Source organism: Salvia splendens, chromosome 9 (assembly GCF_004379255.2).
Source record: "Salvia splendens isolate huo1 chromosome 9, SspV2, whole genome shotgun sequence".
NCBI classification, from domain to species: Eukaryota; Viridiplantae; Streptophyta; class Magnoliopsida; order Lamiales; family Lamiaceae; genus Salvia; species Salvia splendens.
The window spans coordinates 33,493,847-33,507,253 of NC_056040.1; positions in this window are offsets into that span (position 1 = coordinate 33,493,847).

The following is a 13,407-nucleotide window of genomic DNA, read 5'->3' on the forward strand; positions in this document are numbered from 1 at the left end:
TTATCTAAGATCCTAATAAGGATAGATATGTATGAATACATTAAATAATAAAATATCTCTTCCTAATATTGAACAAGGAAATAATTTGAATTTATTTTTCATGTCTTATTAAAGATTAAATAATTTGTTTATTTTAGATATACCTTATAGTAGACATGAATAAGAATTAAATTCTAGAATAATAGTTTCCTAAATGACGATAACAACATAAAACTAAAGATTTAATTATCCAGTAAATTAAATACCAACAGAATTTAATTATGCTTTTATCTACCTAAAGGCTAAGAATAATCAAAGAAAAATTATAACCCAAATATCTAAGCTATAATTACGAACTCAACATTTGTATATGGTCTCCATCAATTGGTCTTCATGAAGCCTTTTTCTAATATTATCGCCACCTGCTCTGTGGGGACAATAATCCTAAGAAAATAGCAAGTTCATGAGGGCGAACTTCTCAAATATAAATAGTATGAACTAGAATGTGGTTTCTAATATTATCGCCACCTGCTCTGTGGGGACAATAATCCTAAGAAACTGCGAGATTCAGAAGTTCACACAGGATTTATGGGATAACTTGATCTTGTTAGCAGCACATAAGCATTGTTATGGGAGTGTGTTGTAGAAATGAGACTTTGTAATGCTAAAGAGGTGGTCTTACTTAGGCAACATTAGGCGGCCATGCCACTATGTGGTCTCTGGACTATTCGTCGGTGTTGTGACCAGTAAAAATTATAAGATTTTAATGCTTATTAACTTCCTCTGGAGGATACAAAATTTTAATTTTACGTTGTAAGATTTTGAAAAGTTTTATGGTTAGTCTAATCAAACTTCTTACATAAGTTTATGACAAATGGTAAATATTTTGTGTTGCAGTGCAAATCAAATCGTCAATATGTCGTTCAATCCTCTTTCTGCAATACTTAAAGAAATCAAACTCGAGGGACAAAATTACATAGAATGGAAACAAAATTTGGACATCGTTCTCACAGCAGATGAGTACATCTTTAGGCTCACAACCCCGCGACCTCCAGTGCCACCAGCTAACGCTGCGGCAGGAGTCAGAGATGCACACAGTTGGTGGCATAAGGCGAATGAGATGGCTAAGTGCTATATGTTGGCATCTATGTCATCAGTACTCAAGCATCAGCATTCAGCCATGGAAATTGCCGCCGAGATCATGCAGAATCTCAAGAATCTTTTTGGTACTCAGAATCGAACGGCTAAGTCTCAAGCCTTTCGGAGTATCATGTCGAAGACTATGAAGGAAGGCTCGTCTGTGAGGGACCATGTCCTCGAGATGATGGGCCACCTTAACCAAATTGAGGTCTTGGGAGGGACGATCGATCCCGAGTCCCAGGTGACTATTATCCTTCAAAGTCTTCCCCTTAGCTTCCAGGAGTTCAAGCTCAACTTCGAGATGAACAAAAGGAACTACACCTTGGCAGAACTGTTGACTGAACTTCAGTCGGCAGAGGACCTTATGGTCCAGGCTAAGGCTGTCATGATGACTTCGGTGCCTCCTTCCTCTGGCTTCAAGCCTAGCACGGGAAAAAGGCAGGCACCGAACTCAGGACCGTCCAAGATAGCTAAGGGAAAGAAGAAGAAGAGGGCAAACAAGAAGCCCACGGGGAAGTGTTTCAAGTGTGGAGAGAAGGGGCATTGGAAGCCAGATTGTCCTAAAAAGGGCAAGGCTACAAGTATTGAAATGGTTTGGTGGCTCAGGGCGCTTAGGTGTTGTTCAAGCAAGGATTTATCCTACTGGTCAGGATAGAGATCTTAACTAAGCCTAGACCCTGGTTTCAAAAATTCCTCAACCCACTCCTACTGATCAGTATAGTGGTGGTAAGGGTCGAATCCCACAGAGATGGTGCGTTAAAACTGTTGTGGTAATATTCTGGATGGTTTGGTTAGCTACCACGCTCGGGTTGAGTCTCTACCTAGGCAAGAACTTAAAGGTGATTTCCTACTGACTAGAATGGGGAAAGTAGTGTAGAGGTGCAGCTGTGTACGTGGAAATGGGGAGACATTTTTGTAACAGAAAATATTTGGAAGGTACGGGATTCTATTTTGGGCTAGACAGAATATTCAGAGGGTAGTGGTAGTCATGGTGACTAGGCTGACAGATCTGCAGGTTATAACTAAAAAGTAAAGGACAAAAAGCAAAAAGCATCTAAAAAGCAAAGTGGTCCCCAACATTAGACTTGGACATCATCTTCTTCAACAACACAAACTAAAATCAGAAAATAATTCCAGATTCAACACAGAAACACAGTTTATCAATTCGCGAACACAGATCCACAAATAAGAACACCAAATCTGAAATCAAAAACACAGAAACTGCAATTCCGCGTACTGGTCAACAGGAAACGAAACGCACTCAAACTAAACTTCACATGCAGCGATTCACTCACGATCGAACAGTTCCACGTTTAACTAAAGAAATTGCGACGGAAACAAGGAAAGAAAAGATTCAGCACTTAAAACACCAAGGAACCTTAGATCTAAGCTAACTAGGCGGAATAGGAAGGAAAAGAAATAAACACCATAACTGAAACAGAAATCAACTTCATAGCAATAAACACGTTCAGATCTTCAACAAGTACTTCAAAAGTAGAAAATATCCAAAAGCAACAAAGAACCAACGTAAAGAAAGCAAGTAAATTAAACTACAAAAGCGAATAAAAGTGTTTTGCCACTCCGGGCGATGGAATCTCTAACTACGGTCTTGCTGGCTGGAACGGACGATTTGGAACTCCGGGAACATCTAGATCTTCAAGTGACCATGGCAGTGGCGAGGAACGAGATTCTGGACTGGGCTGAAGGACTGAACGCCGAGAGAACTCTCCTAAAAGTGATGATGATGAACTCTCCCTTTTTCTCTCCAAGTGGCTTCCTTTTATAGGGAGGCTTACCCTTGATTTTTAGGGTAAGACCTTGCGGTGAAATGACTTCTTTGCCCTTAATTGTGATTGAGCAGTCCCAGCTATCCTCCTTCTCCATCTCGAGCCATTTTTGCATGTATACTGGTCAGTACGTAATCGTCCTGACGCCCTTTTCACTTGAAGTGTCTGAATCTCTACCTACTGGCTAGAACGCTTACCCTGCACGCTTAAGCAACTAGTTTTGCAGATATAATTCAATTATGCACATCATACTGGCCTGTAACCTAGGCCTAGAATACGACTTATCAAACTGCTCACACTTACCACATGCTTGTCCTCAAGCGTGAAGAACAAACAAAAAGGAATAAGTCGAATTCTAGCCTGGTTACTCCCCTGACCGACTCTACCTAAACTAGACTCTATACTACAACGACGCAAAGAAAAACACTTGGTCAACACAGAAAAAACACACAAACACACAAACACAAATAAAACTAAAACACAAAGATTGGGCTATATTTTCAACCATCCCTTACCTCGGGATCTGGTGCAATCCGGCCTTAGACAGCCTTGAACTTCTGCCACCCCCCATTCCTTCCTGGTCAGTATATCCGCTTGTCAAGATCGCCCAAACTCTCGGCCAAACACTAGATTCACTCGGTCTCTCATACCTCACCAGGAATGTTGGGACCGCATTCTCTCAATATGCTCAACCACACTTGCTTCGGACTTGGATCTCACGTGCAGCTACTGAAGGACTTAAAGGCTTGTAATGATTGGGTTGTAGTGTTTTGGGGTAGATGTTCCTAAGGCTCTAAGTCTTCAAAAATTTCTATTTTATTGATGTGGGGGGGAACTGTGTGCATTAGGCTTCTGATCAGTTGCTTCTTAGCTGGCGCTTCTGGCTTGGGTTTCCAACTGGTTAGTATCATCTTGTGACTTTGCCACCCTTATTCCTTCTCTTTTCCTTTTTTTTTTTTTTTTTTATTCTTCTCTCTTTTATTTTCCCTTTGTGGCTTCGCCACCCTTATACCTTCTTCTCCCTTTTTTTTCCTTTTTGTGTGGAACTGGGATAACTCCCTGATCGATTTTCTTCCAAACTTTCTTGCCCAGCTGGAGTCTGCTCTCTTTCACATCTTTCTGGCCAGTAAGCTTCATTCGCCTCATGCCTCGCACACACACAGCCCCAGTGGCTAGGGGTATTTATCTGGGTAAAAGAAATAGAAAAAAGGTTCTAAAGGTGGTTTTTTTTTTTTTTTTTTTTTTTTTACGGAGGGGGTTTCCTACTGCCTTCAGTGTTTGCTACCCGTGGTCACTTCATCCTAGGCAAATTGTGGCAGCCTCTCCTTTTTTTTCAATATTTGTGGAAAGTGGTTCCACTTTAAGCTTATAACTCACATTTGAAGAGGGTTTTCGCGTTTGGCTCTAAGTATGGGCTTTTCTCTCATACTCACATCATCTATCCTGACTAGGAGGTACTAGGGAGGGTGGTTTCGGTTTTCCAGCATGTCTTTATTTCCCTCAGTTCCCTTCACCGTCAGCTCAAGACGGTTGAGTTTTAAGCCCAATCAACACACAAATTAAAAAAAACTAAACTTAACAGGACACTAACACAAGCACGAACACAAAAACTACACAAATACACATATACACATACTCATCATACTGGTCATTGCGTCCCCCCTCCCACTTCACAAGTGTCTGCCCTCAGATAAGGCTGTGAAGTGGAAAAGGTAATGACCAGTATGATGGACACATAGACAAACATACAGAAACAACAAATTAAAACTAAAACTTCTCACACTTAGACTATGGAATAGGCTAAGTGGGAGAGTTTGAAAACCTAAACAGACCAACAAAACACACATATATATAAAACTCCTCACACTTAGGCCGTGCAACGGACTAAGTGTGAGTCAACATGCGTACGAAACAAGAAAAAGAAAAAAAACAAAAACATGCTACACAGAAACAAACACAGAAGTTTACCTATCACAACAAAAACTAACACCAACAAAAACTTAAAAACAAACAGAAAGCTAAAAATAAAACTAACTTGTCAGGGTGGGGGGTGGTCTAGCGAAGTCTCCTGCTCCTCCGTGGTGCAGGTGGTGTAGGCTGCTTTTCCAGGGGTTCCTCTTCCGTTCCAGTGTGATCCTCATTTTCCTTCGCCGGTTCCTCGGCCTCTGCCGGCACCTTGGCGTTCTCTTCCTCGGGCTCATCTATCATCGTCTCTGGTGGGTGGGTCTCATCATCCTGGCCTCCATGGCCGCTTGTTCCTGTAGCTGGTTCCTTCTTCCGGCTGGTCACTTCCTTCAACAACTCATCTATCACGGATGCCATTCGGCCCATCTCCGTGATCAATCGATGGTTCTCCTCTCCTAAAGTAGTCACTAATGTCTCCATAGCATCTTGCCTCTGAGCCAATGTCCTCTGCTCTGCAGACCCTTCCAACATCCGTTCCACTACTCCCGCTAGCTTGACCATCTCTGCCTTCAACTGCATATTCTCCTCTCTTACTTCGTCCATTGCCTTCTCCATTCTGGCTTGACGCTGTTCCTGGTCTGATGCCAATCCGATCATTTCTGCCCTTATCTGTCTGCTTTCCTCCGCTATTTCCTCCACAGCCTTTTCCATCCTCTCTTGCCTCTGGTCGTGTGCCGGTGCTTCATGAGCTGCTGCTAACCGAGCAGTGGGTATAGTTTCCTCTCCCATCGCATAGAAGTGTGGCACGCCTTGCCTCATGTATACCGCATTCGTCCGGACGAACAGGGGGGTATCAAACAATCCTGGGGCATCCACCATCGTCAAGGGGGTTAAGTCTTCGTCCTCCGAAACGATGATGTTGTTTCTCACAAAGATTCCCAATATATGGCAGAGGGAAATATTCCGTGCTGGGTGGGTAGCGATGAGGTGACATGTGTATGCAGTCCAGAACCCTAAGTGCAACCTCCTGCCTTTCTTGGCACACCACATAAGATACAGCTCCGTCATCGATGTCCGGACTACCGAATTGGACTGTCCTAAAAGGTTGTAATCTAAGAAGAGTTGAACAAGGCGTAGATTAGGATCGTTGAGATGGATAGATCGGGAGATAGTGGACTGAAATTGTCCTGCCCCGGGGTGAGTAAGTTCTTCCCAAGCTACCTGGGGCTCGAATTCCACATGCCTGCGGGGAATCCCCCGCTCCCTATCTCTCCACTCGTGCCATATGGCCTCCTCCAAACTGCATATTCCCAGCCGAACAGTCCATTCAATCAAATTCATCCTAATCTCACCTCCAAATACTCTGAAACTGATACACTCTACATCCAAATCCGTTGTGACCTTGAATCGAAAGGTCGCGAAAAATTCTTTGGCCAAATCGACCGGAACATTCAAATTCTCATTTCTTAACAGCCATTCAAAACCCAACTCTTGCACAAGGGCGAGAAACGATTCCCGAACCTTCAGTTCATCTAATGAGGGGAGATTAATTACCTTTCCACACTTAACCTTCTTGCCTTTTGTGTTCTTGGTGCGATAGATGGATTGGAGCTCCTTGGAGTCAAAAAATTTCATCCCCTCCACCACGTCATCTGTGAGCTCCACCGTCCAACGCTTATATCGGAGTGGTTTTGCAGGTGGATGCAATAATTCCCGATGATCGTTAGGGAGTTGCTGCTCCTTGTACTCCTCTTCTTCCATGGTCGTATCGCTATCGGATTCAGATTCTTCACTGATCTCATATTCACTGTCACTCTGTGGTTGCCGGTTTGATGGGGTCCTCGGGTCAGCCTCAGTGATCACTATGCTTGTGTTCACGGTGCGCGGTTTTTTGGTACTCAGCTTGTTCTTCACAACGGTTTTTCCTTTCCTTTTTCTTTCTATCTGGTACCTGGCTTCCTCCTCAGCTTGGAGTAAGGCCTCGTCCTTCTCAGATCCATCAAACCTTCCTGACGCTGATGTGAGGTTCGGTTCCTCAGCCATTCCTTCCGTTGTCGTGCCCGATTCGTTCTGTACTGGAGACACCGCTGTGTCTTCCTGATCAGTAGCTTGAACAAGTTCACCTTTAGCCTTTTTCGGAGTGGCTCGCTCTTCCTCGCTTGCGATCTCTATGGGGTCCTCCGCCGTGTTCGGTTTGGCCCTGCTGGAGGCCCACTTACCTAAACAACGTTGCGATACCCTCTATGGCTTGAGCGAGTCTGCCTTGGGGTCTGCTTTCACCACCAGTTTTCGCCTGACCGGAATCGGCTTTACAACCTGGGGTGCTTCTACTTCTGGCTCCGTTGTCTCTGTTCCTGTGTCCTTGACTTCCGTGGACGCAGTACCTTCCTCTCTTACTTGTATTTTATTATCCCCGGCTTTCACTTGGGGGTCTACTGGTTCTTTTTCTTTACTCGGTACTTCTCCTTCCCCTCCTACCAACTGGAAAGGTTGGCCTTCCGGTATGTTTCCTGATGTGGCTTTCTCTCTGTTTCCTACTGCCCCCAATGCGAGGTCTAGACCCTCAGCCATTGGTGCATTGTCCTCTTCTCTCCGGTTGACCCTGTTCAGAATCGAGTCAAATTCTTCGTCTGTCATGAGGCCTTGTTTTCTGGCCGATTCATTCAAATCTATTTCCGGCCTTCTCAATTCTTGAAATACTGGTTCCGCTTGGGGTGTTTTCTCTGTTCCTTCGCTCCCCTCCGGAGTTGTCTTGCCTGGACTCGACTTTTTCTTACGCTCCTCAGAGTTGGAGTCGTAATGTGCGGCGATAGCGTCAAGTTCTGCCGAATCCGGTTCTGAAACTGCTACATGACTTACCGGCGCAGGCGGAGCTTCGCTGGATGTGGTTCCGACGCCCCCCGTTTGGCCGAAACTGGCCAGAGCCGTCGTCCAGTCCCTATTTGGGTCCTGTTGGTGAAGAAATGCCATCATGGCATCCAAGGAAACCATGGGCGATGGCTGAGCGACGGGTGCTGGTGGGGTTGGCTGTGGTCGTGCCTCCGGGGTTTCTCGGCGGCTGGGTTTGGTTTTCTTAGCGAATGCCTTCTTACCCATGAGCGGAAATTACGATCTGGAAATTAGGGTTGGGAATCGGCGGAGATGAAAGAGGAATTTTTCGAGAGAGAGTGTAATTGCAAAATGAGGGTTTGTGAGGGGAAAAGGTAAAGCGGTATGATTATGTGGGAGAGAGAATGCAGTTCCAGGTGGTTGTAACCGGTTATCAGGGGTAGCCGGTCGCGACATTTCAGACGGGAAGGGCGGTTGAGGTTTCTGGCCTCTGATTGGTCCGCGCGTCTTTTCCCTCTGCTCACGCGCCATTTTTCCTACTGTCACCCTGCAAAAGCTGCACAAGCTTTAATTTAAATTTTCGTCCTCTCCACAATTTCTCCTATACTTACCTAAAAAAGAAACTAATTCAAATGGGCACTTAAATAAAATTTTGAAATAGCACCAGATAAGTAATCCCTTGGTCAATGTGCACTTCAAATTAAAATTAAGGCCCGAAAATATTTTTGGATTTTTAGGAATTATCTAGCGTGCAAAGATTAATTACGTATTTACAACTTCCTTAGGCAATTTGGAATTCAACTTGGCCAGTATATGCAAACTATTTTCAAAGGGAAACTGGCCACGCGGAACTCCAAATTCCTATCTTACTGATCAGTATGAAACCGATGTAAGTGGCTGTAGTGGAATTTCATCCACCACACCCACCTCGCTATTATCCCTGAATATTTTCAACCTATGCCCATTTACTATGAAAGGTTCAGAGTTAGAGAAACTCCCTGAAATTTCTACTGCCCCATTAGATCGGAGCGCAGTTATGATGTAAGGTCCTGTCCACTTGGACTTGAGTTTCCCTGGCATAAGCTTCAATCTTGACTGGAAGAGTAGTACTTTCTGGCCAACATGGAGCTCCTTAGTTCTCAGATTTCGATCATGCCAGTTGAGCTCCTCTTCACAGGCTGTAGCATCCATATTCACTTTCTGTACTGCCCAGTATGCTCGATGCTCGATTTCAACTGGTAAATGGCACATCTTTCCAAAAACAATCCGGTAAGGGGACATGCCTATGGGGGTCTTGTAGGCTGTTCGATACGCCCAGAGAGCATCCTCTAACCTTACACTCCAATCCTTCCTAGAAGTGTTCACCGTCTTCTCCAAAATTTTCTTTATCTCGCGGTTAGAGATTTCTGCTTGACCATTTGCTTGCGGATGGTAAGGGCTGGATAGTCTATGGTGCACACCGTATTTCTTCATCAAGGCTTCAATTGTGCGATTACAGAAGTGTGTACCTTGATCGGATATGATCGCCCTGGGTACACCGAATCGGCTGAAGATATGACTCTTTAAGAACTTGGCCACTTCCTTGGCTTCACACGTGCCTGTGGCCTTGGCTTCTACCCATTTGGAGACGTAGTCTACAGCAACTAGGATATACAGATTCCCATAGGATGAAGGAAAAGGCCCCATGAAATCCATTCCCCATATGTCGAATAGCTCGCAAACTATTACGGGTACCTGTGGCATTTCATCCCGGGCAGATATTCCACCGGTCCGTTGGCAATGCTCACAACTTCTGCAAAACTCATACGCATCTTTGTTGAGGGTTGGCCAATAAAAGCCGCTATCCAAAATCTTCCTTGCCGTCTTCTTGGACCCGAAATGTCCTCTGCATGCTAATGAATGGCAGTGGGTTAAAACATCCCGCTGCGCCCAGTCAGGAATGCACCTTCTTATCACTTGATCGGACCCTACCCTCCACAAATAGGGGTCGTCCCAAAAGTAGTATTTCGCTTCACTCTTTATCTTCATTCTTTGGGCCTTGGTAACACTCGGCACTTCTGGAAGCTCTCCAGTCACTAGGTAGTTGGCCAGGTCCGCATACCATGGTTCATGCCCTACCTTCTCTTTTCCTTTTGCTGTATCATTCTGACTAGTAAGCTTGAACACTTCTTCCCAATCAATTCTTCTGGGCGCAAAAATCACCTTACACAAATGTTCCTCTGGAAATTTATCGTGCACTTCGTCACCGTTTCCATCTTGCACTATTCTACTCAAATGGTCTGCCACCTTGTTCTCGACTCCTCGCTTATCTTCTACCTCCCAGTCGAATTCTTGTAACAAGAGTACCCATCGGATCAAGCGTGGTTTGGATTCCTTCTTGGCAATCAGATACTTAATCGCCGCATGGTCAGTATACACTATGACTTTGGATCCCAACAAATATGGCCTGAACTTCTCGAAAGAATACACCACTGCCAGCATCTCCTTTTCAGTGGTATCGTAATTCCGCTGGGCTTGATTTAAAGTCTTGGACGCATAAAAAATTACGTACCTCTTCCCGTCGATCTTCTGACCCAGCACGGCTCCTACCGCAAAATCGCTGGCGTCGCACATTACTTCGAAAGAATGGTTCCAGTCAGGAGCCCTTATGATAGGTGCGGATGTCAACTTTTCCTTGAGAAGGTTGAAAGCAGCCTTGCATTGCTCATCAAAGATGAATTCCACGTCATTCTGAAGTAATCTAGTTAGGGGCTGGGCGATCTTGGAGAAATGCTTGATAAATCTTCGATAAAATCCGGCGTGCCCCAGAAAACCCCTTATTCCCTTCTGATCAGTAGGGTATGGTAATTTGGATATAACATCTACCTTGGCTCGATCCACTTGGATACCTCTTTCTGAGACCACGTGTCCTAAAACTATCCCTTCGGTGACCATAAAATGGCACTTTTCAAAGTTCAAAACCAAACTCTTTGCTTGACATCTTTCCAAAACTATATCCAAATGGTGAAGGCAAGAGTCGAACGAGTCTCCGTAAACCGTGAAATCGTCCATGAATATCTCTATGCAATCCTCAATCAAATCGGAAAATATGCTCATCATACATCGTTGAAACGTACCTGGAGCGTTGCACAGACCGAAAGGCATGCGACGGTATGCATAGGTTCCAAACGGGCAAGTGAAAGTGGTCTTGTCCTGGTCCTCAGGATCTACGTAAATTTGGAAATACCCGCTGTACCCATCTAGAAAGCAGAAAAACTTCTTCCCAGCTAATCTCTCCAACATTTGGTCGATGAACGGCTGGGGAAAATGGTCCTTCCTGGTCGCATTGTTCAGCTTACGGTAGTCGATGCACATTCGCCAACCCGTGACTAGCCTCGTTGGGATCAGTTCATTCCTCTCATTCTGAACTACTTGGATGCCCGACTTCTTTGGGACCATGTGGATCGGGCTGACCCACTCACTATCCGGTACTGAATAGATAATCCCTAGCGACAACAACTTCAAGATTTCCTTCAATATCTCTTCTCGCATGTTAGGGTTTACCTTCCTTTGAGCATCTCGATGTGCCTTCGCTCCTTCCTCCAACCTAATGTGGTGCATGCAGACATCGGGGCTAATTCCCACTAAATCTGTAAGACTCCAACCAATCGCCTTCTTGTTCTTGCTCAGCACGGTCAGTAGCCTAGCCTCTTGTTCCTTCGTAAGGCTGCTACTGATGATCACTGGATATGTGTTCTCCTCTCCGAGGAAGGCATACTTCAAATTTGGTGGTAACTTCTTCAGCTCAACTTGAGGTGAAAGTGTGTCTTCGGGTAGAGGGTTTTTCTCAATCTCTCCTTCTTTTTCTAAATCTCCCTCCGATGGTTCTTCTATACTGGCTGGTAGCTGAACCCCTGCGGCTCCAATGAACTCCGATTTCTGACAGAATTCCTTGATTGCTGCTTCTATTTCCTCATCAGTTAACCCTTGGCTACTGATCAGATCGCACCATGCAGCAGCTTCGATGTCAGCCTGCTCATAAACATCTAACGCTTGAAGTTTCTCCTGCAATAGTTCGGTCTCAAGAAAATCTTGGACAAGGGGGTCAATCACATCAACATAACACAAATTTTCAGAATCAATCGGTTTCTTCATGGCTTCATTGATATCAAAAGTGAATTTCTCTCCATGAAAATCAATGCAAATTGTCCCCTCGGCCATGTCCACTATTGTCTTAGCCGTTCTCAAAAATGGCCTTCCTAACAACACTCCACTAGATTCCCTAGCTTCATGCTCACTCATTTTGATCACATAAAAATCAGCAGGATACGTAAAATCATGCACTCTTACTAACACGTTTTCTAAAACTCCTTCAGGACTTATGCACGACCTATCAGCCAGTTGGATCAACACCCTAGTATTCGACAATCTAACTCCCTTCAATTGGTTATAGATAGACAATGGCATGACATTTATGGATGCCCCCAAATCACACATTGCATGTTTGACCTTCACATCTCCTATAGCTATAGGCAGAGTGAACATACCTGGATCGGCTCTCTTGGGTGGCAACTTCTCTTGCACTATTGCTGACGCTATCCCTTCCACCATAATCTTGCCATCCTTCTGGGCTCTCCCGGCTATGAAGTCCTTTATGAATTTCCCAAGAGGGGGTAGCTTCACGGCTTGGAGGAATGGTATGTTGACATCCAACTTCCCAAAAATCGACAAGTAGTCAACCGGGTTCTCTTTCTTCCTCTTTGTAACAAATCGGAATGGGAATGGTTTCTCCCCTTTTTTCTCCTCTACTGGTTCCTCAGCAACCTTCTTGGAGTTTTTCTTGGGTAGTTCCTGGGTCTGAGCCTCCATTCTGGGCTCTACCTCTTGAGGAGGTCCTTCCTGGTCAGTAGGGTGTCGGGTTCACCTCGTACACTTGGTGTATCATCCAAGAAGAATGGATCTTTCATCCGAGTCATAGTTCTCCCTAATTCTTCCGCTGAAATGGTATCACCTCCTATCTTCGTTCCATTGGATCCTCCACCAGGTTGTTTCGGTTGAGGTGCGTCATAAGTGGTACCTGACCTCAACGTAACCTTACTCACATTTGCCTTTTCGGGCATTTGGACTGTAGATGGGAGTTTCCCTGCATTTCCCTTCAAATCACCCACCGAACTGGCCAGTTGAGCTAACTGCCTATTCATCATATCCATGTTCGCCTTATGTTCCTTCTGGGCGTTTTGCATCCCCTGCACGACCTCATTATGGGATTGCAATTCTCCTTTGATGCTCTGTTGTGACGCTAGCATTTCACCCATCATGTCCTCAACGGATCTCCTTGACCTGTTCGAGTTTTGGAAATGACTTGGCCCTTGGTGTTGATAGTTCTGGGAGTTTTGCTGGCCTTGATTAGGCGGGTATTGGTTATACTGGGCAGGAGGGGTGTACTGATCTTGAGGATATTGATTCTGGTGCTGGCCTTGGAATTGATTTTGGTTCTGATGGTTTTGGGGTCCTGGGTTTGGCTGATTTTGGAAGTTTTGGAAGTTTCTCTGGTGGGGTGGCACATAGACAGGGTTCGGGTTCTGGTTTTGTGGGTTTTGGTTTTGGGAATGTTGGTTTCTTCCTGACCAGTTGGGCTGGTAGTCTGGGTTTGCTGGTCCACGGTTAGGGTTTTGGTTCGGATGAGGGTTATACTAGTTTTGACCTTGGTTCTGATTTTGGCTCCCGTCACCCCATCAGAAGTTTGGATGATCCCTCCATGGTGCATCCCGTTGCCTACCTTGAATCC